The sequence below is a fragment of the Manis javanica genome, chromosome 1 (assembly GCF_040802235.1).
Source record: "Manis javanica isolate MJ-LG chromosome 1, MJ_LKY, whole genome shotgun sequence".
Lineage (NCBI taxonomy): Eukaryota > Metazoa > Chordata > Mammalia > Pholidota > Manidae > Manis > Manis javanica.
The window spans coordinates 38481033-38500661 of NC_133156.1; the positions used below are offsets into that span (position 1 = coordinate 38481033).

At 37.3% G+C, this 19629-nt stretch overlaps 1 long non-coding RNA gene across 1 annotated transcript in view; it reads left to right on the forward strand.

Annotated features, from left to right (window-relative positions):
- LOC140848368 (uncharacterized) overlaps nucleotides 1–19629 on the forward strand; it is a 57147-nt gene that overhangs the window by 14783 nt on the left and 22735 nt on the right. The window contains exon 2 of the long non-coding RNA XR_012129134.1: nucleotides 8981–9091. This is a non-coding gene — a long non-coding RNA (uncharacterized lncRNA). The remainder of the gene's footprint in view (nucleotides 1–8980; nucleotides 9092–19629) is intronic.

Sequence of the window (19629 nt, forward strand, 5' to 3'; positions counted from 1 at the left end):
AGGTTCCCTCGTCGCCGTGAGATGGCCTATGACAAGGACACACAGGACCTGGGACTGGTGCCCCATCAGGAACCTCCGAGGCATGACTCGTGCCACTCTGCTCTTGGGTGTCTCTTTCTGTCTCTGTCTGAGCCTCTCCCCCTCACCAGCTTCCTCATGATTTCAGCTTGCTCATCGCCTGTATCATACACCCCAGCCCCAAAACCTCTCTGTGACCCTCAACTCGGTTCTCTGAGCTCACAGACTCATTCTCTCAATTCTAAATCCCAGTTCCCGAAAGATGCCTGCAGTCCCTCCAGTTTCCATTTTCTAGGACAGGCCCTGGGTTATAGATCATAGGCAGCTTGTGGCTGGCTTCTCTGGGAACAGCCATGCCCACGGGGAGAAAGATCCCACTGTGAAGAACTCAACAATTCCATTAGCAATCTGGGAAATGGGAGCTGTGGATGGGCTACAGTCCCTCAGAGGTGGCATGGACAGTGACTAAAAACTCTAACACAAATAAGAATTTGTTTATGAGTCTGTCACCAAAATAGTCAGTTGAATCACTTAGGAATCCATTCAACTGTAAGTAATAGAAAATCCAGTTTGCAGAAGCCTAGATATATTAAGGGTTGTTTTTCCTCTTATAACAAGAATTCTGAATGCAGAACAACCCAGGGATTCAAAATTGTCCTCAAGGACCCGGGCTCCTCTCTTTCTGTTCTGCCATGTTGGTTTGTCACATGGTCACAGGAGGCTGATGTGCTTCTGGGCATCAAAATTATGTTTGCAAGGAAAGGACAGTCATAAGGGATTTTCTATCACTATTCCTTGGTTTTTATCTGGGAAGGGAAGCCCTTCTAAGTAGACTTCCACTTATAACTCCAGAAAGAGGCCATCAGCCAACTCTCAAATCCATCCTATGAGATGTTTATGACTAGTTTAGAGCAATCAGGACCATCCTCTGCCCTTGGGGTAGAGACCCTGGGTCACTGAGATAAAGGGATGGAAGATGCTGCTTTCTTGGAAAAAAAAAAATAGGGTTTTATTGAGAGAAGGAAAGGCTATTGGTTGAGCAATGGACAGCATCTTCTCTAACAGAGCACTGCTCCAGGACAAAGGGCCATGTATATATATATATATATATATATATATATATATATATATATATATATATATATATATATATATATATATATATATATATATATATATATAATGTGTGTGTGTGTGTATATATATGTATATATATATATATATCCCCTGCAGCTGGCTCAATGCCAGGCTTCCAATAATTAACAAGTTCTTGTTGAATGAATGAATTAATGAATATTTTGACTCCCTAAAGGGAGAAGTTGATAAAAAGTAGAATGAAGACTAGGGTGGCTGAAAGAAGATGCAAATATTTCCGAAATCTCTGTGAGAACTTGTCTCAGCTCTCTGAACTTCAATTTCTTCATCTGTAAAATAGAATTAAATAATTCTTTTACCAGGAAGTTGATTGATTGGTGATTAAATGAGACTACTTACAGTTAAGTTCTCAAAATCATAAAGAATTAGGAAAATACTGTTTTGATTTCTGAGCAATGGATACAAAGATAGGAGGAAGTTGGCATGAGTCAAGTGACCTTAGAAATCATCCTCATAAAAGGTCCTCCACAAACAGAAAAGGAGAAATGGTGCCTGGGTGGGTACATGTTCTGACTAGCTCAAGAAGTCATTGTGACATGGATTGGACTCTTTGAAGATGAAAGAGAATTACCTTCTGAATAATACCAAAAGTGTTGAAATCTTGGAAACCCAAATTTTGTTTTCCTGGTTAGGTCGGACCTTGGAGTAAGAAACTGAAAGTGGGAGAATTAGATGAAAGAATGAAAAAGTATAGCATTCAGCTCCCTTCAGCTCCCCTGAGGATATCTTAGCTGGCCCAAATACAATAAAAGTCATTACTTCAAGGTCACATTACATTGTGGAACCTCAGACGAATATAACTGCCTTTGGCAAATGAGTTCAATTTTATTTCATATAGCGTAGGGATAGTTATTTTTACAGATATTGCAGTTATTTTCCAGGCATGTGGTAGAGTAGCATGCCCCATGATGTTAGATATGGCTGCAGGATTTGATTTGGCCGGTGCATGTGGGGTATTTGCAAGTAGAAACCTGTAAGAATCAGTGTATAATTTACTATTTCCCCTTCCCCTGACAGAGCAGTTGGCTTCAAATAGTGAAAGCTCCATGAACCTGAGCCTCTGAATGACAATGACATCAAGCAGGAGGCCTTCCCACAAGAACCCTCAGTAGAAACAAAAACAGAACAAAACAAGTTTTTTTTACTTTACTGCTTTTTTAAAAATGTTGTTATCATTAATCTACAATTACATAAAGAACATTATGTTTACTAGGCTCTCCCCTACCCCAAGTCTCCCCACCAAACCCCATTACAGTCACTGTCCATCAGCATAGTAAGATGTTGTAGAATCTTAAGATGTCTTCTCTGTGTTGCACAGCCCTCCCCTTTCCCCCACCCTCCACATTATGCACGCTAATCATAATACCCCCTTTCTTCTTCCCTGCCCTCATCTCTCCCATTCTCCCCAGTCTCTTTCCCTTTGGTAACTGTTAGTCCATTCTTGGGTTCTGTGATTCTGCTGCTGTTTTGTTCCTTCAGTTTTTCCTTTGTTCTTATACTCCACAGATGAGTGAAATCATTTGGTGTTTGTCTTTCTCCGCTTGGCTTATATCACTGAGCATAATACCCTTTAGCTCCATCCATGTTGTTGCAAATTGTAGGATTTGTTTTCTTCTTATGGCTGAATAATATTCCATTGTGTATATGTACCACATCTTCTATATCCATTCATCTACTGATGGACACTTAGGTTGCTTCCATTTCTTGGCTACTGTAAATAGTGCTGTGATAAACATAGGGGTGAATCTGTCTTTTTCAAACTGGAGTGCTGCATTCTTAGGGTAAATTCCTAGAAGTGGAATTCCTCAGTCAAATGGTAAGCATATTTTGAGCATTTTGAGGAAGCTCCATACTGCTTTCCAATATGGTTGAACTAATTTACATTCCTACCAGCAGTGTAGGAGGGTTCCCCTTTCTCCACAACCTCACCAACATTTGTTGTTGTTTGTCTTTTGGATGGTAGCCATCCTTACTGGTGTAAGGTGATATCTCATTGTGGTTTTAATTTGCATTTCTCTGATGACTAGCGATGTGGAGCATCTTTTCATATGTCTATTGGCCATCTGAATTTCTTCTTTGGAGAATGGTCTGTTCGGCTCCTCTGCTCATTTTTTAATTGGATTATTTGCTTTTTGTTTGTGGAAGTGCATGAGCTCTTTATATATTTTGGATGTCAAGCCTTTATCGGATCTGTCATTTACGAATATATTCTGTAGGGTACCTTTTTGTTCTATTGATGGTGTCCTTTGCTGTACAGAAGCTTTTCAGCTTGATATAGTCCCACTTGTTCATTGTTGCTTTTGTTTTCCTTGCCCGGGGAGATATGTTCATGAAGAAGTCACTCATGTTTATGTCCAAGAGATTTTTGCCTATGTTTTTTCCTAAGAGTTTTATGGTTTCCTGGCTTACATTCAGGTCTTTGATCCATTTTGAATTTACTTTTTTGTATGGGGTTAGACAGTGATCCAGTTTCATTCTCCTACATGTAGCTGTCCAGTTTTGCCAGCACCATCTGTTGAAGAGACTGTCATTTCCCCATTGTATGTCCATGGCTCCTTTATCGAATATTAATTGACCATATATGTTTGGGTTAATGTCTGGAGTCTCTAATCTGGTCCACTGGTCTGTGGCTCTGTTCTTGCACCAGTACCAAATTGTCTTGATTACTGTGGCTTTGTAGTAGAGCTTGAAGTTGGGGAGTGAGATCCCCCCACACTTTATTCTTCTTTCTCAGGATTGCTTTGGCTATTTGGGGTCTTTGGTGGTTCCATATGAATTTTAGAACTATTTGTTCCAGTTCATTGAAGAATGTTGTTGGTAATTTGATAGGGATTGCATCAAATCTGTATATTGCTTTAGGCAGGAAGACCATTTGGACAATATTAATTCTTTCTAGCCAAGAGCATGGGATGAGTTTCCATTTGTTAGTGTACTGTTTAATTACTCTTAAGAGTGTCTTATAGTTTTCAGGGTATAGGTCTTTCACCTCTTTGGTTAGGTTTATTCTTAGGTATTTTATTCTTTTTGATGCAATTATAAATGGAATTATTCCTGATTTCTCTTTCTATTGGTTCATTGTTAGTGTATAGGAAAGCCACAGTTTTCTGTGTGTTAGTTTTGTATCCTGCAACTTTGCTGAATTCCGATATCAGTTCTAGTAGTTTTGGAGTGGAGTCTTTAGGGTTTTTTATGTATAATATCATGTCATCTGCAAATAGTGACAGTTTAACTTCTTCTTTACCAATCTGGATTCCTTGTATTTCTTTCTTTTGTCTAAATGCCGTGGCTAGGACCTCCAGTACTATGTTGAGTAACAGTGGGGAGAGTGGGCTTCCCTGTCTTGTTCCCGATCTCAGAGGAAAAGCTTTCAGCTTCTCGCTGTTCAGTATGATGTTGGCTGTGGGTTTATCATATATGGCCTTTATTATGTTGACGTACTTGCCCTCTATACCCATTTTGCTGAGAGTTTTTATCATGAATGGTTGTTGAATTTTGTCGAATGCTTTTTCAGCATCTATGGACATGATCATGTGGTTTTTTGTCTTTATTTTTGTTTATGTGGTGGATGATGTTGATGGATTTTCGAATGTTGTACCATCCTTGCATCCCTGGGATGAATCCCACTTGGTCATGGTGTATGATCCTTTTGATATATTTTTGAATTTGGTTTGCTAATATTTTGTTGAATATTTTTGCATCTACATTCATCAGGGATATTGGTCTGTAATTTTCTTTTTTGGTGGGGTCTTTGCCTGGTTTTGGTATTAGGGTGATGTTGGCTTCATAGAATGAGTTTGAGAGTGTTCCATCTTCTTCTATTTTTTGGAAACATTAAGGAGAATGGGTATTATATCTTCTCTGTATGTCTGATAAAATTCCAAGGTAAATCCATATGGTCCATGGGTTTTTTTCTTGGGTAGTTTTTTGATTACTGCTTCAATTTCTTTGCTGGTAATTGGTTTGTTTAGATTTTATGTTTCTTCCTTGGTCAGTCTTGGAAGGTTGTATTTTTCTAGGAAAGTGTCCATTTCTTCTAGGTTTTCCAACTTCTCAGCATATAGGTTTTCATAGTAGTCTCTAATAATTCTTTGTATTTCTGTTGGGTCCATTGTGATGTTTCCTTTCTCGTTTCTGATTCTGTTGATGTGTGTTGATTCTCTTTTTCTCTTAATAAGTCTGGCTAGAGGCTTATCTATTTTGTTTTTTTTTTCTCAAAGAACCAGCTCTTGGTTTCATTGATTTTTCTATTGTTTTATTCTTCTCAATTTTGTTTATTTCTTCACTGATCTTTATTATGTCCCTCTTTCTGCTGACTTTAGGCCTCATTTGTTCTTCTTTTTCCAATTTTGATAATTGTGACATTAGACTGTGCATTTGGGTTTGTTCTTCCTTCTTTAAATATGCCTGTATTGCTATATACTTTCCTCATAAGACTGCTTTTTGCTGCGTCCCACAGAAGTTGGGGCTTTGTGTTATTGTTGTCATTTATTTCCATATATTGCTGGATTTCCATTTTAATTTGATCGTTGATCCATTGACTATTTAGAAGAGTGTTGTTAAGCCTCCATGTGTTTGTGAGCCTTTTTGCTTTCTTTATACAATTTATTTCTAGTTTTATACCTTTGTGGTCTGAAAAGTTGGTTGGTAGAATTTCAATCTTTTTGAATTTACTGAAGCTCTTTTTGTGGCCTAGTATGTAGTCTATTCTGGAGAATGTTCCATGTGCACTTGAGAAGAATGTGTATCCTGTTGCTTTTGGGTGTAGGGTTCTATAGATGTCTATTAGGTCCATCTGTTCTAGTGTGTTGTTCAGTGCCTCTGTGTCCTTACTAATTTTCTGTCTGGTGGATCTGTCCTTTGGAGTGAATGGTATGTTGAAGTCTCCTAAAATGAATGCATTGCATTCTATTTCCTCCTTTAGTTCTGTTAGTATTTGTTTCACATATGCTGGTGCTCCTGTGTTGGGTGCATATATATTTATAATGGTTATATCCTCTTGTTGGATTGAGCCCTTTATCATTTGTAATGCCCTTCTTTATCTCTTGTTACTTTCTTTGTTTTGAAGTCTATTTTGTCTGATACTAGTACTGCAACACCTGCTTTTTTTTCCCTATTATTTGCATGAAATATCTTTTTCCATTCCTTGACTTTTAGTCTGTGCATATCTTTGGGTTTAAGGTGAGTCTCTTGTAAGCAGCACTAGATGGGTCTTGTTTTTTTATCCATTCAGTGACTCTATGTCTTTTGATTGGTGCATTCAGTCCATTTACATTTAGGGTGATTATCGATAGGTATGTACTTATTGCCATTTCAGGCTTTAGATTCGTGGTTACCAAAGGTTCCAGATTACTTTCCTTACTATCTAAGAGTCTAACTTAACTCACTTAGTATGCTGTTACAAACACAATCTAAAGGTTCTTTTCTATTTCTCCTCCTTTTTCTTCCTCCTTCATTCTTTATATATTAGGTATCAAATTCTATACTTTTTGTCTATCCCTTGATTGACTTTAGGGATAGTCAGTTTAATTTTGCATTTGCCTCACAATCAGCTGCTCCACCCTCCCTACTGTGGTTTTACTACCTCTGGTTACAGCTATCCAACCCTAGGAACACTTCCACCTATAGCAGTCCCTCCAAAATAGACTGCAGAGATGGTTTGTGCGAGGTAAACTCTCTCAGCTTTTGCTTATCTAGAAATTGTTTAATCCCTCCTTCAAATTTAAATGATAATCTTGACAGATAAAGTAATCTTGGTTCAGGCCCTTCTGCTTTATGGCATTAAATACATCATGCCACCCCCTTCTGGCCTGTAAGGTTTCTGCTGAGAAGTCTGATGTTAGCCTGATGGGTTTTCCTTTATCTGTGATCTTATTTCTGCCTCTGGCTGCTTTTAACATTCTGTCCTTATCCTCGATCTTTCCCATTTTAATTACTATGTGTCTTGGTGTTGTCTTCCTTGGGTCCCTTGTGTTGGGAGATCTGTGGATCTCCATGGCCTGAGAGACTATGTCCTTCCCCAGATTGGGGAAGTTTTCAGCAACTACCTCCTCAAAGACACTTTCTATCCCTTTCTCTCTCTCTTCTTCTTCTGGTATCACTATAATGTGAATATTGTTCCACTTGGATTGGTCACACAGTTCTCTCAATATTCTTTCATTTTTAGAGATCCTTTGTTCTCTCTGTGCTTCAGCTTTTTTTGTATTCCTCTTCTCTAGTTTATATTTCATTTATTGTCTCCTCCACCATATCCAACCTTTTTTTAATACCCTCCATCGTGCTCTTCAACGATTGGATAGCCAACCTGAATTCATTCCTGAGTTCTTGGATGTCTTTCCATTCCTCCATTATAATGTTGATGATTTTTATTTTGAACTCCCTTTCAGGAAGAGTCACGAGGTCCATATCATTTAAATCTTTCTCAGGAGTTGTATTAATAATTTTACTCTGGACAAGGTTCCTTTGGCGTTTCATGTTTGTATATGGTGACTTCTAGTGTCCAGAAGCTCTATTCTGGAGCTGCTCAACCCCTGAAGCAATGTCAGGGGTCGCAGGGGAGCAATACTGGTGCCTGGCGGGGGGGGGCTGTTCCCCGCCTCCCAGCTGCTGTACCTGTCTCCACTGCCTGAGCCAGTGGGCCAGTCAGGGAGGTATGTTTTTGTCCCAGAGCAGCCAGATATGGATCCCTGCTTTCCACAAGCAGCCGGAATCCCAGTCTCCCCAGGTACTCTGCCTGTATTAACTTTCCAACCCAGTAGTCATGCAAGTCTCACAAAAGCACCATGAAATGTAGGTTTGTGCTCCCAGAGCAGATCTCCGGAGCTAGGTATTCAGCAGTCCCAAGCCTTCCACTCCCTCCCTGCTCCATTTCTCTTCCTCCTACCGGTGAGCTGGGGTGGGGGAAGGGCTCAGATTCCACAGAGCCACAGCTCTGGTACGTTATGCCATTCACTGAGGTCTGCTCTTTTCTCCAGGTGTGTGAAGTCTGACACCGTCCTCTTTCCTGTTGTTCTCTCAGGATTAGTTGCGCCAATTAAATTTTCTAATTGTATCCAGTTTTAGGAGGAAGCCTCTGTCTCTCCTCTTACGCCGCCATCTTTAATCTACTCCTACTCCAAAAATTTTACTGTGCTAACTACTAAATAATTTTTGTTTAACTGCAGCATATTGTAACGTTTCTTAACACCACCTGTCATGTGGAAACATGAGGAGTGGTTAAGAACATTCTTTGAAGTGAGACAGTTGAAAATTAGAGGCTCTGACACATTTCCTAGCCACGTGGCCTATCATTTAAGACCCTATGGCACTGTATTTGCTCTTCTATCAGTCTATCAGCCTAGGTCTATGGCTCTCAGATCTGGATGCACCTTAAAATCACAAGAGGAATTTCTCAAACACATGTTTATGTTCTACCCAAACATGATTTCACTGTCTTGGTTGGGGGCCAAGGCATTAGCAATTTTTTAAGTGCAAATGTGCATCTAGGTTTGAGAGCCATTTATCTAAAATCCCTCAATTTTATATAAATAGTTCATCCTTTAACACTCAAATTGAATCTTCTACAAAAAGTCTTCCAGAATCCAAAGGTCTCACTTGAGCTCTAGTAGCAACCTGGGCATAGTTCATCTCTGTGATTAGAATATCATATTAAGATTGTCCATTTCCATATCTATCTTCTAACCAAAGTGTGATCTCCCAGAACACAGCAACTGTACTAGAATCTTCTTGTAGCTGCAGCATCTACCACAGATCCTGACATCGTACTATATATCAAGGTATATACCCAATACATGCTTATTCATTTAAACAGAGAGAAGACCACTTGGTTGCAATTAAGAAACTACTGGTGACCTTTGAGAAAACAGCTCTAAGAGAAGGTTGGAAGAAATGAATCATTCCAGATTGACAAAAGAATGTGAAAGTAAGTTTGGTTAACTACTAGAAGATATCTTCACATGAAAAATAGAAAGACAGATGATGATGGAAAAAAGAAAGGGTTATTTTTAGGATTAAGAAACAGCAAGTTTTGTAATATTGGGTAAGATATCATTCAAAAGGGAAAATGTGCTTCAGCAGAAAGTATAATGTTTGTTAGCCAAGGATTCAGAAACAGAAAAAGGAAGTGGAGAAAAGAGCACAGGTGTACAAAATGTCAAAATGGTTATTTGTATGTGGTGAGATAAGGGGGGTATTTTTTTCACTCCAACAGGAGCTCAATAAGTGTTTGTTGAGTGAAATTTTCTTTGCGCAAGTAAATGTGTATATTTTTTCATAGGTTCAGGGTTTAGTTTGCCATACAGTTTAAGGCACACAAGTCTGTTAAGCCTTCTCTTATTTTCCCTGATAGCTCCATATCTATTCCAATTTTTCACTGATGTATGGGGTAAATGTCATTAGATATGTAAATATCCTTGAAAGATGCATAGTATTGCTTTGTATTTTATGTTTTAAATTTACAAAATATTTTGCTATAGGTCTCATTCTGCTTCCATTTTTACTCAACCCTATATTATTAAGCTCTACCTGTGTTACATTTATAACTTCTATTTGCTGCATAATCTATCATATGGTCATATCCCCTATTATATTTATTCATTCTCTTAATGATGAACATCTAGTATACCTCTGACTCCCCACTAACACAAAATATATTAGAATGAATAACCTCATACATACTCCTACATGGACCAAAGAAAGAGTTTCTTAGGGGTAGGCATTCAGGAAAGGGATTGTTAAGTCATAGGCCAGTCAAATATTTAATTTCCATAAATATGGCCACATCTCTTTCCAGAACAACTGACTGGTTTTACTCCTACCAGGTGGTCATGAGAGCTCCTTCTCCACGCCCTTCCATACAATATTGTCTCTCTATGATTTTTGCCAAATTCATGGATGTTTTGTACTATTTTGTGCTCTTCGGATTTCTTTGATTAGCATGAGCTTAGTCTTCTCTTCATGTACTGGTTAACTGTTTCTCCTTCAGTGAATGAATTCTCTTATCTTTGCCCATTTTTTTAATAGTTCTGTGTGTGTGTGTGTGTGTGTGTGTGTGTGTGTGTGTGTGTGTGCAGTGACATCTCTTGAACACTAAAGGTAATTTTTTCTGCTCCATCATCCTTCTACCAACTTTGTCCACTGAATACTTCACTGAACTGAAATTCTTAATAATGATTTACCAAAGACTCTATCAAGGTTTATCCTTACAACTTTCATTTTGGGGGTCTTGTTTAAGAGTTCCTTTTCCACTCCAAATGTACTATAGTGTTTGCCTATATTTTTATATTAACTTTGTAGTTTTACTTTTGCAATTGATCCTTAATCCTTCTGGAGTTCACCATTATATATGGCATAAGTTAGGGATCCAGCTTTACTTTTTCCATATAATAAGCTCGTTTTCTCACTACTTTCTGCTAAAAATCCACCCTTTCTTCATTGGTAGGTGTTACCATCTCTATTTTGCTGTGTAGAATATTAGACAGGTAGATAAATGTATATGGATGTGAATGTGTGTGTGTGTGTGTGTTCTGTGTTGCTTATTCTGTTGCACTGGGGTTTTTTTAGTTTTTATTGTGCCAGTATCATATTATTTATTATGATGGGTTTGTAACAGGCTTTAAGATTAAGAAGGATGATGCTAAGCCTTCCTACTGCCTTTGGTCTTTCTTTTTTATGTTTTATGCTTTATACGTTCACTAAAATTATAGAATCAGTTGTTGAGCACTTAAAAAGATCCTGTTAAGAGGATGAGGCGGGTGAAATGTGTGAAGGTGATCAGAAGGTACAAACTCCAAGTTATAAGATAATTAAGTTCTGGGATGTAATGTACAGCAAGGTGACCTTAGTTAACAATACTGTACTGTCCTGATGAGCAGTGACTCCAATGGGGTATTGGGGGAACTTAATAATATGGGTGAATGTAGTAACCACAATGTTTTTCATGTGAAACCTTCATAAGAGTGTATGTCAATGATACCTTAATAAAAAAAAGTACTGTATTTTACATTTGAAAACTGCTAAGAGAGTAGATCTTACAAGTTCTCACACACACACAAAAACCTCTGACTTTGTGAGGTGATGTTAAGTAAACTTATTGTGGTAATCATTTTGCAATATATATGCCATATCAAATCATCATGTTGTACACCTAAAACTAAGAGAATGTTTTATGTCAATTGTATCTCAATAAAACTGGAAAGAAAAGATCCTGTTAGATTTTTATTGGAATTGGCTTAAGTGCTGTGATTTATTAAAGAAGAATTGATACCTTTACAAATGTTAAGTCATTCTAGCCATGAACTTGGTATATGAGGTTGTCTTGTCTTCCTTAAGAGAGTTTTAAAAATTTTTTATGAAGGTATTGTGCATCCTTGATTGGGTTAAATCAAATAGGTAAATAAGGTAAGTATTGCTAGTATAATATTTACACTTTATTTTTATGTTTTCTAGACAATTGTTGCTAAGGTAGAGATTGCTGTTGATATCTTAGTTACTTTCTATTTTGTATTCAATTAACATGGACTACCTTTCAAAACTTTTTTATGTAACTAAAGAGGGAAAGAACAACATATATGAGAAGCTTGCTTTTGCAGGAACTAGGCTATTTCTTCCCCTAAAACAGGAAGGAATGAAACAAGAAAGATTCAAGAGGGAGGACAACGCAGTGGATTACATGAGGGAGGTTGAACAGTTCATTCCTGAACTGAAATAGTCCTGAAGGTTTAAACCTCATGTGTTAAAGAACGAAAATCCTTTTCTACTAGAAAACTCAGTCCAGTCATTGTAAATCAAGGAGTTACTAGGGAAACAACCCTTTCCACAAAGAATTACATAAGCCAAGAACTGAAGAACTAAATCGTTAGAGCAAAAAAATACCCCAAAGAATGAAATCTAAACATTATGTTCCCCACTTACTTCCTCATCTATAAAATGAGGAGACTTTAAGAAATGATACCTGAACTTCCTTCTGCCTCAAGTCTCTGAAAATGTTCTTTTTAGCAAATGAAGAAGAGGAAGTAGAAAAAGAATTGGAAGTGTGAATGAGTCTCCTCAGCTAACCTTGCTCTGCTATTGTTTTTCTGGCAAAGAGACTTTGAGAAGAGTCATGATTTGTGGGAACTCAAGGGGAACCCATTTCCTTCACACTGGTGCACAATTTGGACACGGACGCTTTTAGAGAGGAACTGGATTATTTTTATCTCTGTCCTTTCGGCTGGTTTCTGAGCTGGCTCCTTCCCTGACCTCAGCGCCACCCACACTCTCATACTGAAGCTCTTTTCAACTGGGCCCCTGGATTTTCAGTCTTCTAGTTTGGCAAGAGAAGAGGAAGAGGGAGAAGCGAAACCCCTGGAGTTGCACTGTTAAAGCAAGCTCATTCCTTCAGATCCTTCACTGGCAAGTTTTTACTCAAAGTTCCTCTTTTGTGAGGTAGGAGGGTTTTTTTCCCATATTCAAATAAAAAATATATTTGAGAGCGAGTACAAACCCCCCACCTGAGTGTCTTGCATAACAGACATATTTCTTCACTTAGATGAGTTCCATTTCTCCATCTGTACAACAGGCCCAATCCTCTTGCCAACAACTCTAAGGTAACTCAAAAGAAACCCAACTCACCCGGAAGAGAAGGAAATCTTCCAATCAAATGATCATCCCCAAATGCAAAAGCATGGCTTCCATATAGGTAATTTTAAAAAATATATAAGACTATTGCCAATAAAACACAAAATAAAATATAACCCTAGTGTCTTGTGCCATCAATAAGAAGATTCATACAAAGTCATCAATGTAAAGATTCAGCAACCATTTAAAAGGATGTTGTAGGTGTTTGTTTATTAATGTGAAAAAATCTCCTGGATAGAAGTGAGGAAAATGATCTTCATGTTTGGCTGTCACAATCAAGCCACAAAAGATTATGCACAGTCTTAACTCACTTTGTAAGAAGAAATACACACACACCTAGGCACAAGCCTGACATGATGCAAAAAATATTAACAACAGTCTCCTCTGAGCAAACAATTTTTGGTTCCTTTTAAATTTCGTGTAACAATTAACTTACATTCTTATATTAAAGCAAAAGACCTGAAGAGAAAAAAAACATAAAATAAAGCAAAAGGCAAGTGGGCACTAAAGATCTATGTCCTAGTCTTAGCATGTCCAAAGTTTAATAGTAGAAAAGTTTGAGTAAATCAACAAACTTTCCTCATGCCTTAGTTTCCTTCTCTGTAAAATAGGAAGAGCTGCCTTCCTCTGGCACAGAGTTTTTGTGATGAGTCAAAACATCTTCCCACAAATAGTCACTGATAAGTTAAACATACACTTGCTGTGAGGCCCAGCAATCACATTCTTGGGTATTTGTCTAAAAGGAATAAAAGCATATCCACAAAAAGAGTTCTTCATAAGTGACCACAGCATACTCCCAGTAGCCTAAAATGAGAATGTTCCCACATCAAAATGCTAGTGAGCAACAGAAAAGAGCAAACAACCAATATATGCAACAACATTGATGAATCCCAAAAACATACCTGGTGAAAAATCTAAACACAAAAGACTATATACCATACTAGTCCATCTATATGAAATTCTGGGGAAAAAAACACAAAAAAACTATAGTGACAGAAAGAGGATCAGTAGTTACTTGAGGCTGGAGGTAAGAGAGGGAATCGCCTACAAAGAGGCACATGGGGACTTGCTGGGGTGATGGAAATGTCTGTATCGCCAATGTGGTGGTGGCGGCGGAATTGTACTCATTAGCCAATATAATGTACACTTAAAATGGGTGAACTTTGTTGTATGTAAATTACATTTCAATATAGCTGCTGCTAAAAGCTCACAGCAGAATTTAAGGGGGAAAAAACACTATCCAGCAAAATATATGAAAGTATATTGTAAAATGTAAAGCTATATAGAAATGAAGGAATTTTTTCTAAGTGTGTTTCTTTTAAAATTGAAGAAAGTACAAAGAAACAGCCTTGGAATATGTTCAGGTAATGAGAGTTTCCCTTTGATAAATGGGGGAGTGGGTGTAAGCAAAAAGAAAAAAGAATAGTTGTTATCTGTTCCTTTGATTTCTGTTAGCTGTGTTAGATTTACATAACTATTTAGGGGAAAATATATATCCTCTAAATGATTTTAATAATGTTCTCTGCAAAATATTTAGTTGGAAAGTAAAAAGAAAAATTTCCTCAGCTTCAACCCCAAACCCTACCACTGGAAACTAAGCAAAACAGGACAGGATATTAAATATCTGAAAAACCTACAAGTTCACATTCTGTGTTTCTAATGACACTGTGGAGAAACTGCATCTAAGAGTTGTTAATTACTTGCTTGAGGATGCAGGCTAATAAGCAGTAGAGCCAGACTCTAACATCTGACTAGAGCCCAGATGCTTGGTCACCACCCCATCTTGTATCAAAGAGAAGCTCCATACAGAATAAATACACAGTAAAAACTAGTTAGGGGTGAGGGGCCTGGAGGAGGAAGTCCTTTGGAATAAGAATAGGGAAGGTGGGGTGGCCGCAGAAAGAGAAGGAGCCCCAAGGGTAAATGGCAAGGTGCCAGAAGTCAGGTCCTCCTTTCACAGCTGTGGTTTGGCTGGCCTCTTGTACACTCACCATGGACGTGCGAGAGGGGTGCCCACATGACACAGTCTGGACATCACCTCGGGTGACTACCCAGTGTGTCTCAGTCATGGGGATGGGGCATTCATGGGCTGAGGACTCCCTGATCCTCTGGGTTAAAAAGGAGCAACTAACAAAGAGAAATCAGGAAAACAATTCCATTCACAATTGCATCAAAAATAATAAAATACCTAGGAATAAACCTAACCAAGGAAGTGAAACACCTATACTCTGAAAACTACAAGACACTCATGAGAGTAATTAAAAAAGACACCAATAAATAGAAACACATCCTGTGCTCATGGATAGGAAAAATTAATATTATCAAAATGGTCATCCTGTCAAAAGCAATCTGCAGATTCAATGCAATTCCTATCAAAATACCAACAGCATTCTTCAAAGAACTAGAGAAAATACTTCTAAAATTCATATGGAACCACAAAATACCTCGAATAGCCAAAGCAATCCTGAGAAGGAAGAATAAAGCAGGGGGAATTACACTCCCCGACTTCAAATTCTACTACAAAGCCACAGTAATCAAGACAATTTGGTACTGGCTCAGAACAGACCTATAGACCAATGGAACAGACTAGAGAGCCCAGATATATAAACCCAAGCATATATAGTCAACTAATAAACAATAAAGGAGCCGTGGATATACAATGGGGAAATGACAGCCTCTTCAACAGCTGGTGTTGGCAAAACTGGACAGCTACATGCAAGAGAATGAAACTGGATTATTGTCTAACCCATACACAAAAGTAAACTTGAAATGGATCAAAGACCTGAATGTAAATCATGAAACCATAAAACTCTTAGAAGGAAACATAGGCAAAAATCTCCTGAATATAAACATGAGCAACTTTTTCCTGAACTCATCTCCTAGGGCAAGAGAAACAAAAGCATAAATGAACAAATGGTACTACATCATGCAGAAAAGCTTCTGTACAGCAAAGGACACCATCAGCAGAACAAAAAGGCATCCTACAGTATGGGAGAATACATTTGTAAATGACATATCCAACAGGGGGTTAACATCGAAAATATATAAAGAATTCACATGCCTCAACACCCAAAAAGCAAATTACCCTATTTAAAAAATGGGTGGATGATATGAACAGACACTTCTCCAAAGAAGAAATTCAGATGGCCAACAGGCATATGGAAAGGTGCTCCACATCGCTAATCATCAGAGAAATGCAAATTAAAACCACAACGAGATTCACCTCACACCAGTTAGGATGGCCAACATAGTAAAGACTAGGAGGCAGCATAGTAAAGACAAATGCTGGTGAGAATGTGGAGAAAGGGGAACCCTCCTACACTGCTGGTGGGAATGTAAACTAGTTCAACCATTGTGGAAAGCAGTCTGGAGGTTCCTCAAAAAACTTAAACTAGAAATACCATTTGACCCAGGAACTCCACTCCTAGGAATTTACCCAAAGAAAACACCTTCTCAGATTCAAAAAGACATATACACCCTTATGTTTATCACAGCACCATTTACAATAGCCTAGAAATGGAAGCAACCTAAGTGTCCATCAGTAGATTAATGGATAAAGAAGAGGTGGTACATATACACAATGGAATACCATTCAGCCATAAAAAAGAAACAAATCCTACCATTTGCAACAACATGGATGGAGCTAGAGGTTATAATGCTCAGTGAAATACAAAGACAAATACCAAATGATTTCCCTCATTTGTGGAGTGTAACAATGAAGCAAAACTGAAGGAACAAAATGGCAGCAGACTCAGAGACTCCAAGAAGGGACTAGTGGTTACCAAAGGGAAGGGTTGGGGGAGACTGGGTGGGGAAGGAGGGAAAAGGGGATTGAGGGGTATCATGATTGGTGCATATGGTGTGTGGGGTCACGGGGAAGACAGTGTAGCTCAGAGAAGACAAATAGGGACTCTGTGGCATCTTACTACACTGATGGACAGTGTCTGTAATGGGTATGGGGGGGACTCGATAATAAAGGTGAATGTAATAACCACATTGTTTTTCTTGTGAAACCATCATAAGAGTGTATATCAATGATACCTGAATTTTAAAAAAATAGTAAAAAAATAAAAAGGAGCAGCTAACAACCCTACTTGTTAAACTAGGGAACCATCACATTTTGTTTTGAATTTGTCTTGTCTGGCTCCTAATGTGAGAGAACCCTCAAGCCAGTCAGGTGCTGCTTTATTTCAGCATGTGTGCCCTCTTTAAAAAAGGTGATCTGTATTAGTTGAGGAACATCCGGAAAGCTGTGGAGATTTACACCCTCCTTCCACTATTTTATTTCTAGGGGAGGCTCTTTGAAGATAGCTTCCATTGATTTTATATTAGTATCATTACAATGTAATGCAAAATGTATCTCTCTTTTCTTTATTTCCTACAAAGAAAAAACAAGACAAATAGCTTAGGATACCACAATGAGTCAATAGGGCTGTGATATAGATCCTGCTAGTCATAATCACACAGGGCATTATCTATGTTTTTGTGACCAGCTTTATCATTTACTATACCATAAATATTTCATATTCTCAGATTTTAATTTAAGCATATTTTTTAATGTCTTCAGGACTGGTTGCACACTAGGACAGACTTGTCATCATTAAAATAAAGGTCCCCTTTACCAGATAGTTGGGTTCCACAAACATTCCAATTTTTTACTACTAGAAACAGCTCCTTAATAACACCACTTATGAAGTATTTTTTACAAAAATATTGAAGTTGGATCTAATCAAGCATGTAGCTCTAACTTTCAAGTTACAGGAAATGAAACAATCTGAAAAGTCTACAATGTGGGACATTTTATAGAACAAACACATCTAGTTTTTCAAATCAATGGCATGAATAAAAGGGAGGAGTCACCATTCTAGACGAAAAGAAACTTAAAAGATGTAACAACAGAATGCAACATGTGAGCTTTGTTTGGATACCCATTTGGATGAGTCAAGTATAAGCAGACACTTGGGGAAAAAAATCAGGGAACCTCAAATATGAACTGGTCCTAAAAAGTTATCACTAGGTTTTTAGGTGAAATAATGGTGATTAAATACAAATTTTATTTTGTATTTTAGAGATGTATACTAAAGTACTTGAATAAGTAAATGGTCATCACTTTAGGAAGTATCCTTGTCCCTAAGAATGTCTAGGACTAAAAGCAAAGAAATAGAAGTTATAAAAATGAACTAAATGGTAATCATGGAATTGAAAAATGCAATAAATAAATGACTGAAATAAAAATTGATGGATGGGTTCAATAATAGCATGGAGATAATAGAGGACAGAAGTATAGAACTTGAGGACAAATTAATAGAATTTACCCAATCTGAGTGATGGAGGGAAAAAAACTGGAAAAAAAAAATGAAGTCTCAGCAACCTGAATACCATAATAAAAGAATTAACCTTCCTATCACTGGAGTTCTAGGAGAGGCTAGAAAGAGTGGGACTGAAATAACAGGAAGTAAAAATGGCTGGAAACATCCCAATTAGACAAAAATTTAAACTTACAGATTCAACTGAGAACACATCAAAGAAAAGGAAAAAAAGTGGTAATTTTATACCAAGAAAAACCATAGTCAAACTTCTGAAATTAGAGACAAAGAAAAAATCTTGAAAGCAGCAAGAAATGATTCATTATTTATGGGTATTTATTTAATATGTAATTAAACAAGAATTAAAGCAAAATGTCACCAATTTGAGTGGTAGTGGATTTTTTCACCTGACACCACGGAGACCAAAGGAAGAACTGTCAAACATGAATTCTCTATCTGGCAAAAATACCTTTAGGAACAAAAGGGAAATAAAGACAATCTCACATAAAGAAAAACTGAGAATTTTTTGCCAGTAAACCTACCCTAAAAAAATGATATAAGGAAGTTCTCAAAACAAAAAGGAAATAATAAATGAAGGAATCTTAGAATAAAAGAAGAAAAGGAAAAGCATGGTAAGCAAAAATATTGGTGAATACAATTGACTTTACTTCTTCTCTTGAGTTTTTTAAATCATATTTTATGGTTGAAGTAAAATTACAACACTATCTGATGATGTTCTTGATGTAGAGGGAATATTTTAGATAATCATAAACAGGGGAAGGTAAAGAGAGATTAGGTTTCTACACTTCACTCAAACTGGTAAAATAATAATCCCAATAGACTGTGATAATTTATGCATGCATAATGCAAACATTGAGAAACCACTAAAAATCTATACAGAGACACATTTAAAAATACTATAGATAAATCAAAATGAAATACTAAAAAATTGAGTAACACACAAGAAAGCAAGAAAAAGAAAATAGAAAGAAAAAAACAATAGGAAGCAAGATAACATGGGAGACCAGTCTTATCAGTAATTACATTAAATGAAAATGGTCTAAATATATCAATTAAAAAAGAGAAATCAGAAAATGGATTTAAAAATATGACCAATTTATGTGCTATCTATACTTCAAATATACAAGTATAAACAAGTTAAAAATAAAAGAAGAGAAAAATATAGTGTTATGAGCTGAATTCTATTGCCCACAAATTCACATGTTGATGCCTTAAGCCCCAGTACCTCAAAATGCAACAGTATTTGGAGATAGGACCTTTAAAGAAGTAATTAAGTTAAAGGGGTCATCAGGTTTGGCCCTAATACAATGTAACTAGTGTCTCTATAGAAAGAGGAAATTGGACACAAATATGAACAGAGGGATGACCAAGTAAAGACACAGTGGGACTTGGCAGCTATCTGCAAGCCAAAGAGAGAGGACTCAGAAGAAACCAAAACTGCTGACACCTTGATCTCAGACTTCTAGCCTCCAGAACTATGGGAAAATTAATTTCCATTTTTTAAGTGACCCAGTAT